Source organism: Rattus norvegicus, chromosome 2, assembly GCF_021556685.1.
Source record: "Rattus norvegicus strain SHRSP/BbbUtx chromosome 2, alternate assembly SHRSP_T2T, whole genome shotgun sequence".
Taxonomy (NCBI): domain Eukaryota; kingdom Metazoa; phylum Chordata; class Mammalia; order Rodentia; family Muridae; genus Rattus; species Rattus norvegicus.
Window position 1 is genome coordinate 118,139,784 of NC_141535.1, and position 12,068 is coordinate 118,151,851.

At 43.1% G+C, this 12,068-nt stretch overlaps 1 long non-coding RNA gene across 1 annotated transcript in view; it reads right to left on the reverse strand.

Moving 5' to 3' along the window:
• The window catches only part of LOC108350240 (uncharacterized), an 80,629-nt gene extending 69,419 nt beyond the window's left edge, over positions 1-11,210 (reverse strand). Inside the window, exon 1 of the long non-coding RNA XR_015671537.1 lies at positions 11,080-11,210. This is a non-coding gene — a long non-coding RNA (uncharacterized LOC108350240). The remainder of the gene's footprint in view (positions 1-11,079) is intronic.
• Positions 11,211-12,068: the final 858 nt, after the last annotated feature.

Below are 12,068 nucleotides of genomic sequence, written 5' to 3' on the forward strand. Positions count from 1 at the left end.
AAGTGTAAAGTCTGATCATGTGTAGTTATCTCTCAAAGGGCCCCATGGAAACAGTAAAATCAAAATTAGCAAAGATGATTAATGTCTAAAACAAGAAATATGTGGTAAAATTGAAACTACTTTTTCTTACTTTTTGTTTTGTTTTGCAGGTAACCTTTGAAAGTCGGGCCAGCAAGATGGCTCAGTAGGTGAAGGAGCTTGCAGCCAAGCCTGAGTTTGCTATCCTGACCTCACATGGTGGAAGGAGCATCAACTCCTTATAGTTGTCTCTGATTACCGCATACTCATCACGGTACAAGGATAACCCCATTATACATATCACACACACACACACACACACACACACACACACACACACATCAATTGCACACATACACACATATCACATACCATACACACATACACGTTAAACACATACCGTAACACCACACAAACACACACCATATGCATACACCCTCATCACACATACCATGCACATACATACACACACATACCACACCACACCAACACTATAATAACAAATGAAAGAAAAATCATAGCACTTTTAGAAATTAATAATATAACAGAAAGAAAGGCTCAATAGAGAACATGAAGGGATTGTTAGAAGAGAAAGCAACGCACAGTTTTGAGGTAGAGGGAAGAAACATTAGCTAGCAGTCTAAAGAATAAAACAACCAGGCAGTGAGCCCGGTAACAATGAGGGAACATCCGAGTGTGGTGGGCACACCTGGGATCCCCGGTGGAGGAAGGAGGGTCGGGAGTTCGAAGTCAGCTTAGACATGAAAACAAAGAAACAAAATGAGTAAATAAATATGAAAACAAAATAACATAAGTAACACTGAGAAAGTGAGGGACCATCACGGAAATAGCTTAACTCACAATGAATGAGTTGCACAAAATATCGATGTATCAAAATTCCCAATGGGACACTTCAGGGACAGCAATGGTGAGTTGAGGGGATACCAGGCACCAAGGAAAATAGTCGTGAGGAAGGCACCACAGGAAGGAAGGGAGACAAGCCTGCAGGTTATCACTGGTAATGAGAGGTGGCAAAATAACAGGTTAGCCCGTCATGTCTGGCCGATTGATGATGGCTGGGGATGGACTTTCAAGTGTTTGTAAAGGACCCGGAGAATCCGATGCTTCTCTTGCTGGTACAATTTTCTTTTGTAAAAATAAAAACTGAAAAAAAAAAGATGCAGTTTTTCCAGAAGAAAGAGTCTGCTGTGTACTCTATAAAGTATTTGACTGAGATGCACTATCCAAGACCTGAGGGACCTGAGGAGTAGAACAAATTCCATTTCCACTCCCATAGCTTAGTTTCTGGTTTTAGAGTCCATATTACAGATCCACACTATTATATCACTGTGTGTGTGCGCGTGCGTGCGTGTGTGCGTGCGTGCGTGTGTGCGTGCGTGCGTGTGTGTGTCTGTGTGTGTGTAGAGGTCAGAGGTCATCACTGGATGTTGTTCCTAAGGCACTGCTCTCCTTATTTTTTGAGGCAGTCTCTCACTGAGCCCTGGGCTCTCTGATTAGGCTAGGTTGGCTGGCCAACAGCCCCAGGGATCCTCTTGTATCTGACTTCGTCAATGCTGGCTAACAGAGTTGGACCACCATACCTGGTCCTTCGAAGGACAGCTGTTCTGACCCGGCTTCCTGCCTACTAGGTAAGCACTTAATCAGCTAAGCAACACCTCCAAGCCCAGTTTTGTATCTCACTAACTTCTCTTCACTCCTTCTTCAGTGGCACCTCCCCTCTGACTCTTATTCATGTTCCCCCTTAATTAACTGTAATTACACTAAGATGTTGTCATGTCACGGTTAAGAGCATGAACTTTGGAGTCGGAAAGATTGAGTGGAATACTGATTTGACTCTTTATTTGCTGTATACCTTTGTTGAGTTGCAAAATATAGCATAATAATGTCTCTGTTAAAGAGGTAATGAGAGGGTTCAATGAAACCGTATAGATAACTGCTGTGTTCTCTCAGTCAGCCTTTAATTACGACTAAGCTCTGGAAACCTTTTACTGTTAGAGTCATATTAAACATGAGACTCACTTAGTTGAATTCATTGTTAGTATGTTCTGCTTTTTGAAACCGTGAGTTCTGAATTATTATTGGATCATAAAGTTGAACTCATTCTGAATATTTTAAAGCCTGAAGGAAGACAGCAAGGAGTAAGCTCAAGTACTTTGCACTAATAAGGGATTGATTCAAGTGTTCAGTAAATGTTGGCCTAGGTGCTATTTGGACATAGTAATGGCTCTCTCCTTCTAAATAGGCAAAGTTATAGAAAGATATAGTGAAAATATTGTATATAATTGTAAAAGTTTCTCAGTCTTTTCTTTTTCTCTCTCTTTCTTTTTTAGATTAATACAGGATCTCAGTATACATCTCTGGAACTCACAAAGATCTGCCTTCCTCTGCCTCGAGAATGCTTGTTAAAGGTAAATACCACTGTGCCTGACCTCATAATAATAAATGTAGTGGGTCAGTCTAATGTTGCTTGTATCCTAGAGCTAAAACTGCGTCCTCAAGACGTGGTTGCTCCAGACAAGCAGATGCTCACATACTCAAGTGAAGCCATGTGAACCTTCTCCCCAGTTTAACTGGTCAATAAAAGACTAGAGCCTGTAATTGGGCAGTGGAGGGCACTGGTGGGACTGGACAGCAAGTCTCAAGGGGCTTCATTGCTGGCGAATAAGCTGCTTGCTATTTCTCCTGGCCATGCGGTTCTGGTTCATGGTGGCTTCCTCCTCTCCATTCGTCCTCCTCTCTCTCCCACCTGCAACCTCCTCTCAAACCTTCATCTGTGAGTGAATATGGTGAGGCATGCACCTCCCTGCTGGGTAGTCTTTACCTCAAAGCACCAGTTTCAGCAAAGTTCCAGTCTAGTGATGAGAAAACCATTAAATAAAATGGAGTCGAAGGTCCTTGTACAACACTCTGAAAGCGGTCACAGTTATGAAATCCACAGGAAGAGCTAGAGGTTAATCCTATCAGTAGGGAGTTGGAGGAAGCAGGTTGCAGGTTTGAGGGTACACTGGGCTACAGAGAAAGTTCAGGTAGCCTGAGCTACGCAGTGCAATCTCCTCCCAAAATGGAACAAACAAAAACCCCTATACATATACACACAAAATATGAGCAAAACTGTTATAGGTCAGAGGACACAATGACACATGACCAGTGTAACTTGATATCCATGACTGGATCCTAGAACGGGAAAGGAAGGGAGGGAGAGAGGGAGGAAGAGAAGAAGGGAGGGAGAGAGGGAGGAAAAGAGAGTGTGGGAGGAAGGAAAAGTGTCTGGGGGTTGGACTAGAGACACTTTAGTAAAGTCTAGAATTTAATTTTTGCTAGATTTCTTGCTTTGACAACTGTGCCATGGTAATCAATCTGTTAACATTAGGTTAAACTGGACAGACAGACATAGGAATCCTAAATACTACTCAGCTTTTCTGTAAATTTTAAAGTTACTCTAAAATAAAGAATTGCTTATAAAAGAATATTATTTAAACTATTATTTGGCAAAATAACTAACAGAATTCAAGAACTCTAGAGAAAATAGAACTCAATTTTCCATGTAAATGCTCAAATACACTCAGGGCAGAGTTAGAGAAAGGATTGAAGGAGTTGAAGGGGTTTGCAACACCATAAGATCAACAATATCAACCAACCAGAGCTTCCAGGGACTAAACCACCATCCAAAGACTACACATGGACAGACCCATGGCTCCAGTCGCTTATGTAGCAGAGGATGGCCTTGTTGGGCATCAACGCGAGGAGAAGCCCTTGGTCCTGCCAAGGTTTGATACCCCAGTGTAGGAGAATGTCAGGGTGGGGAGGCATGAAGAGGTGGTAGATGGGTGAACACCCTCATAGAAGCAAGGGGAAGGGGGATGGTATAGGGGGCTTATGGATGGGAAGGGGGATAACATTTAAAATGTAAATTTAGGGCTGGAGAGATGGCTCAGTGGTTAAGAGCACTGTCTGCTCTTCCAGAGGTCCTGAGTTCAATTCCCAGCAACCACATGGTTGCTCACAGCCATCGGTAATGGGATCTGATGCTGTCTTCTGGTGTGACTGAAGATAGTGACAGTGTACTCATGTACATAAATAAATAAATAAAATCTTTAAAAAATGTAAACTAAAAAAATCCAATAAAAAATATGCTCAGGGCAATGTGAGTATAAGTAACTTTTTTTTTCTTTTTTTCAGAGCTGGGGACCGAACCCAGGGCCTTGCGTTTGCTAGGCAAGCACTCTACCACTGAGCTAAATCCCCAATAAAAGGTTGACCGCAGCTTCCAGATTGGAAAGATGGCGAGATCATCTGTTCTCAAGGGCAGGTTTGTTGGTACACATCTGTCAGCCCGGGGTTTGGGATGTAGAGGTGGCAGGATCAGAAATTCAAGGTCAGCTTCAGCTGTGTGGTGAATTTGAGACCAGCCTGGATAATATAAGATCCTGTCAAAGCACAATCAAACAAGTCTGAGGCAGGAGTTCAGTTGGTAGAACGCTTACTTAGCATGCACAGAGCTCTGTGCTCTTCCCATATAATTTGGGAGTAGGGGCTGGAGAGATGGCTCCTTGGTTAAAAGCAGTTGCTGCCTCTAAGGCTTGCTGTTCTTGCAGAAGACCCAAGTTCAGCTTCCAACATTCGAATGAGGTGGCTCTTAGCTGCCTGTAACTCCAGTTCCAGGGATCCAATACCTTCTAGCCTCAGAGGGTGCCTGTAAGCACGCAACATACATCCAGGCAGACACACAAACACAACAAATAAATCTCTAAAAAATAAACAAACCTGGTTTGTTGGTGTTTAATGGCCCTTAGCACTAAGAAAGCAAAGGCAGGAGGATCAAGAGTACAAGGTCATCTTCAGCTACAAGGAGAGTTCAGTCTGGGATGATGGAAACATTTTTGATAAACAGAAAGAAAAAGGAAGAGGAGGGAGGGAAGGAGGAGGGTGGAAGGAAGGAAGGAAGGAAGGAAGGAAGGAAGGAAGGAAGGAAAGAAGGAAGGAAGAAAATGAATAAGGTTGGCATCGCCCATGCACAGTGCACTGTGTGCCCTGGTTGTGGTCTAAGGGCTTTGTAGAAGTCAGAAAATGCATTGGTGGATAAGCAAATGGGGGCTGTAAGGAAAGGCTCACTGGCTAAAGTTTTGCTTCATGGACTCTCAATCACGGTAGATCACGTGGTCTTTGATTGGCAGGTTGCCCCTCTGCCAATCATGTTCTGTATCATGTTCTTGTGTGTAACGGACTCCCCATCAGGTTTTAGTCACAAAGGTTTTAGGGTTTTGCAGATATTAGTAAGACTCTAATGAGAAAGACCACACCCTCTTTACTTCCTGTCCTACACTGGCTTGTGACTTTTGTCACCTCAAGGACTAAAACACTATGCCTATAAAACTCTGAAATCTTTGAACAGAGGGTAGTTTGCTCTAATATCGGAGTGTGAGCTACATAGAGAAGGTCGATTACATAATTTAGGTGTCACTGTTTATCTCAAAAATGTGAAGTGCCCTGAGCAGTTCTGGTGAGCCACATCCCGGTGCCTGTTCAGCTGTGGCTCTATTCCTTTCCCTTTAACAGGGGTAAACCATTCTATTCTATTAATAAACTTGTTTATTTTGTAGGTATAATATGCTTTCTTTACTCTTTGCCAGTGCCACACATGTGAACATTGCATTTCGATGTATGCACCCCTGGGATAAGTTTATTTCAATTTCTCCTCTGCCAGGGTTAGGCTGTTTGCTCTCTCTCTCTCTCTCTCTCTCTCTCTCTCTCTCTCTCTCTCTCCACCACGTTTCCTCCTTTTTAAATTGTGACTGTAAGATCATTCTTACCAAGAAAACTCCTCATAAGCATTCTGAGTCCATATGCTTACAAGGTACATTAACAGTTTAAACAACAAGAAGGGTTAAAATACATCTTCAGAGATGTTCAGCGAAGTCTTCACTTGTGTATCAATACAGCTTTCTACAATGTCCATCGATCAGAAAAGAAGGAAGTAGAGTTGGATCGATGTTCTCATATGTGTTTTCTCTGTTGAAGATTTAGATGATCTTTTTTAATATGTTTATTAGTCATTCTTGTGGATCTTCTGTCTGTTACTTGGTCCTTCCTTCCAATTTTCTGAGTTTTTTTTTTTATATTATGATTTAGAAGAGATCTTTGTTCCCAAGATCAAGTACTAAGATCAAAGATACTATTGAGCAGAGTGCATCTTGGTCTATCAGAAGTGTGAGCTACCTGGAGATGGCCATTTGTAAAATGTCACTGTTTATCTAAGCCATTAAGAGCACCAATTGCTCTTCCATTGGGCATGGGTTCAATTCCCAGCATCCACATGTTGGCTCCATTACAGTCTCAAGAGACCCTACACCCCTTTCAGCCTCCGCAGAATCCAAGCATGCAGATGGTGCACAAACAACACTCAGGCAAAATACCCCATACATAAAAATTATATAATAAAAACAAGTATTAAAAATAGCCATCTGGGCCAACAAGACGATGCAGCGATTGCTGTTGAACTGAGCTCACTTCTGGGACCTACATAAAGGTACAAGAAAAGAATGAACTCTACTAAGATGTGTTCTGACCTCTGCATACAGCCATGGTATGTGCACCCACCCAACATCATGTATAGCTACACAGCAGTAATAATAACACATTTTATTTAAAGAGCCAATCATTTTTCTCTCATATGGCTTATTTCTATTGCCACAGCATCTTTTGATTATGTTCATGGAAAGTTTTCTCCTGGTGAGAAGTTTAAAATATTTAGTTAGGTGTCCAGTCTGGAACAGTGGCTTCTGGGTGCTAAGCTACAGCAGACATGATTTAAAAGGATAAAATCTCCCCCCACCAGGAGCGATGTTGCAGGGATCTTCCTGGAATAAGCACCATGACACAGATGAGAACAGGAGTGAGGAGATGCCACTGGTGGGCGGGAGCCGGGACAGCTCCTGAAAGGCTTCCTCCCAGGTCTGGTTTATAGTCCCATTCTGTATTCTAAAACCACAAGGTGGGGAGGGCAAGCAAGCAAGAATTTACAAAAGCTCACAGGGCAGTCAGTAGGTTGCCAAGGGCAACAGACCATTGTCTCAGCTCTGCCTCCAGGTCGCTCTGGTCCAGGTAGCAAGTGAAGTCAGGCTTGGCAAAAATAGGCAGTAGAAACAGTGTTTTAAGTAACTAAAGAGATCAATACATCAGCATCCGATAATTGGCCTTTTGTACCTTATTCTACGCCAGTAAGATTGTGTGTTAACATGTACAAGGTTCTGGCCTTAATCCCAAGAATCATTAAGAAAAATGATTACGCATACACCTGGCCCTCCATATCTACAGATTCCGTGTGGTTTCAATCAACCTCAGTTCAAAAATAACTGGAATCTGCAGAAACTTTCTTGTCAGTATTCTCTAAGCAAGATACTGAAACAGCTCCTTATTTGCATAGCATTTATGTTGCACTGTTTACTGCACACTCTGTAGAGATGATTTGCTGCCCGTAACACAGGGCTTTTGATGGCTTGGCAGCTACAGGTGCTTGTCACTGTAACAGCTCCCCAGATCTGAGGAGGCCCCAAGGCCTTAGTACAACTGACTCCATAATGGAAATACCATTCAGGCCATAAAACTCAGCATGTAGTCGAAAACCCCACCTGCCAACAAAACAAAGACCTAATTCATCAAAGTCCACAGTTCTGAGATGGTCTCCAAATGTGCTAACCTTACTTTCTGGCTTCCGTAGTTCCCAGGGTAGTCACCAACTGACTAATAAAGATTTTTTTCTTGGCTCAAACCTGAGTCTGAGTAGTTTTGTCTGGTGGATAGTTGACAACAGTCACCAAGCCTGTGACCTAAGTTCGATCCCCTTACACGGTAGATGAAGAGAATCGATACCTACAAATGTCCTATATACTGCACCTGCCCCCCCAAATAAATGTAACAAAAATTGTATAAATGTAAAGGACAGTGTATATAGATTACATGTAAATACCTCCTTCTTTCTGTGAGGTACTGGGATGGCTACAGACTCAGGAACTCTTGAGTACACTGGACTCAGTCCCCTCAGGGGTACTATAGGCCTGTGTCTACTTGAACAATATCCATGATTATTTTTATGCTTAAATCTTTGTCCCTGCTAGAAAATATTTTTATTTTATTTAATCTTGTTTTAAATTTTGAGACAGGGTCTCTCTCTGTTGCTCTAACTGGCCTGGAACTTGCTGTATAGACTAGGCTAGCTACAAACTCAGAGATCACTCTGCCTCTGTGAGATTAAAACCGTGAACAAGTCATGCCTGATTTTGGAAGAGATTTTGATGGTTTAAAGGAAGGTTGTGCATTTGTTAAGCCAATTCTACCTTCTGGGTTAAATAACCACCAGGCCTTTGCAGGCTGATGCTAATAATAGTCACACATAGTCCAAACTAGAAAAATGACAGGTGGCCTGGTAAGTGGGCACACCATGCTCCCAACATTCAGCACTCACTGGTCATCAACCCAGGAGCTCACCAAATCACAAGGTGGACAGTGTTTATGCAGTTAGTCTCTTAGGCCCTTTGGCTCCCATTCTGAAGGGCGGGGATTGATCTGGTTAAAGTGCCCATTTTAAAGTATGCCTCTGCAGGCATAGATTAGCTTTTTGCAAAACTAGGCACAACTTGTTCTAGGAGATGTTTTTTTGAAAACTCACAAGTTATTTTAGACATCTCAATTTTTGATTTCTTGAGGAAAAAACAGTGCAGTCTCAATTAGACAAGTTTAATTTATTTTCAAGGGCACTATTTTGGGAAGATTTAAAATCAATGTAATGGGTAGTATATTTTATTTTTGCAGAAGTGAAGAATGCAATTTCCCCATCTTCTGCAACATTTCAAAATAACATTTAATTAAGACAACTCAAAGTAAAAACAGTCACAAAGTTGGTCAAAATCTAGCGCTGTGTTTATTGAGCTGTGTGTACAGGTAGCAAAGGAAAATGACCTGGGCATGGTAGTACATGGTACTTGCTGGGCATGGTAGTACATGGTACTTGCTGGGCATGGTAGTACATGGTACTTGCTGGGCATGGTAGTACATGGTACTTGCTGGGCATGGTAGTACATGGTACTTGCTGGGCATGGTAGTACATGGTACTTGGGGACTGAACCAGGAGCACTACAAATGGGAAGATAGTCTGTGCTATGTGGTAAAAGAAACCCTGTCTCTAAAAGGGAGGTTTTGTGTTGGGTTGAGGACTCAGCTGTGTCTCTACCCTAAGAAAGAAAAAAGGACGTGTCTATGGTAACACGCACCATAGACACACACAGAGAAAAATGACTACAGATAGTATAAAGTTGGGTTTATAGTCACCATCACCAGCCTCGTCCTCATCATCATCAGTATCATTTTCATCATCATATAATCATCAATCACCATCACCATCACCATCACCACCGTCTTTGTGTATGGAAGCCAGAGTTGACATCTGGTGTCTTCTTCAAATGTCTCCCATGTAATTTTTTTTACTACATGTATATGATATATGGTAGAGGCTCAGGAGTGCCACAGCATACATTGAGGACAGGGGGCAGAGGACAAATTTCAGGGGTCAGTCCTTCCACTGAGGTTCCAGGGATCAAACTCCAGTCTTCGGGCTTTGGCAGCAAGTGCTTCCACTGAGCCATCCTGCGGTCCCCCCTTTAGTTTTTGAGACATGGTCTCACACCGAACCTGGAGGTCACTGGTTGCCCTATGCTGACTGAGCAGCAAGCCCAAGGGGTCCTTTTTGTGTCTGACTTCCCAGTCCTGGAACAACAAGTATTCACGTCCATGCTCAGCTTTTACACCAGTGCTGGGATCTGAACTCACGTCCTCAGGCTTGCATGGCAAGCACTTTACCAATGGATCATGGTCTTCAGTGCCCCTTTATTGATTTTGGAATTGGGAACCATTACTTCCCTCTATAAATTACAGTAAATGCTGCATTTGATGGGCTGAGCAAATGAGCCGGTCTTATGGAGACGGTAGGGAGAGAGCAGAGGCAAAGTACAAGAAGATCAGTCATCTCTGTCATTCCCTCCTGTGATGGGCAGGAGGGATTAAAACAAAGTCAGCCAACTAAACAAACAAATGACAAATGGGCAGGCGTCAGATTACTCTAGGCTTCCTTCCATGATGATTAAAGATCACAACTGAAACAGAGAGTCCCCCTTCCAGGCTCTGGAGAATGTGGCTTCCTGGCTTCTGAATGAGTCAGTCAACAACTTAGCTTTGGTTTAAGGACATGGAACTCCAGTGTGGGTGATTCCAATTTGACTGTCAGCTTGTCTGTGTAGCCCAGTACAGGGCTCATGGCCCTGGCATCTCCAACATCTTGGGGTCTCCCATACAATCTAGGTTTCAATTTTACAGCTTCATGAAACTGCCCTCTCAGAACCTCCTCAGAAGTACTCTCCTGCCTCATGCCTGGCCTCATTTAAAATGTTACAGCAAATGGTTCTCAACCTTCTTAATGCTGTGATAGTTTAATGCAGTTCCTCACGTTGTGGTGACCCCCAAACACAAGATTATTTTCATTGCTACTTCATAACTGTAATTTTGCTATTGTTATGAATTGTAATGTAAACATCCATATTTTCCAATGGTCTTAGGTGACTCCTGTGAGAGGGGTCGAGACCTACAAGTTGACAACCATGCCTCAGAGAAAGATTCCACAACCCTCTTACTCCTGAATCTTTCATGACTTGAAAGCCTGATCACATAAACAACACTGCCAGATTTGACTGCCACTGTGACACGGAGCCTGGCTTTCTCCTTGAACACATCTGTATAAGCTTCTCCTTGTTGTTTTAAGGACTGACGTTTCCAGGCCTTTTTTGTTGTTGTTGTTCATACATTGGAAGCTGTTTAGGTAGGGGTTGGACTGGTGCTGCTTGTATTCAAATGTTAAATTCTGTACCCCATAGACTTATATTTTCCAAAATCTAGTTTAATAAGGGAACTTAAATGCTTTAACCTCCCTTCTAGCCCACCACCCACCAGAAGTAGTTGAAAGGAAAGGTTAATAGGGTAAGAGAGGATGTGGACCTGTTTAGACATAGTTCTTTGGGGAAGTCCCAATCTTCTTTGTCAGAATAGCAGCAGTTCAGTTCACAGGAATGAGCATCAGCTGTTCTGTTCAGAAGAGGCGGAGAGGCTCTACCAATCAGCCCAAGTCCCCAAAAGAGGCAAGAAACTGGAACATCACCAGAAGTTATTGGTCCGTTTCTCTCTATGAAGTCACAACAAATGATGACCAGTGAAGAAGGCAAGGCAAAACAATGCTACAGTGTCATCAGTGATGACCAGAGTCAGCCAAAAGTGGCAAGGTAAACCAATACCATACAGCATGGTCCACTGTCTGCTGGTTATATTTATAGTTATACTGTTCCCTAACATCACACTGTTCTCCAAGGATATGCTCTAGCAAAACATCACGTGACTCTTTCAAGGCAGCTTCCAGAAAAACACCACGAGTCTGTTCTCAGCAAGACATTCTCCCATGCATCTGCTTCAACAAAAACATTCTCTCAGAAGATAGTTTCCAGAAAAACATCACATGACACAACTGACTCTCCAAAGGAACCAGAAAGTTCCACTTCAGTACCCCAAGATCTGGTTGCTCCAAGATGAGCAGATCCTCACATACACCAGCCTTTGTTGTGTAAATCTTGCTCCCCACTTTAAAACTATTGGTTAAATAAAACTGGCAACAGCCAATTACTGGGAGGAATAGAGGGAGGTGGAACTTGAGTTACCAAGCTGGGGGTTGCAGGTAGGGACCACAGAAGGAAGAGGAGGAAAAGAGGGAGTGGGAGGGGGGAGGAGGGGGAGGAGGAGGGGGAGGAGGAGGAGGGGGAGAAGGAGACAGAGACAGAGACACAGAGAGAGAGGGAGAGGGAGGGGGAGAGAGAGAGAGAGAGAGAGAGAGGAGAGAGAGGAGAGAGAGAGGAGAGAGAGAGAGAGAGAGAGAGAGAGAGAGGAGAGAGAGAGAGAGAGGAGAGAGAGAGAGAGGAGAGAGAGAGAGGAGAGAGAGA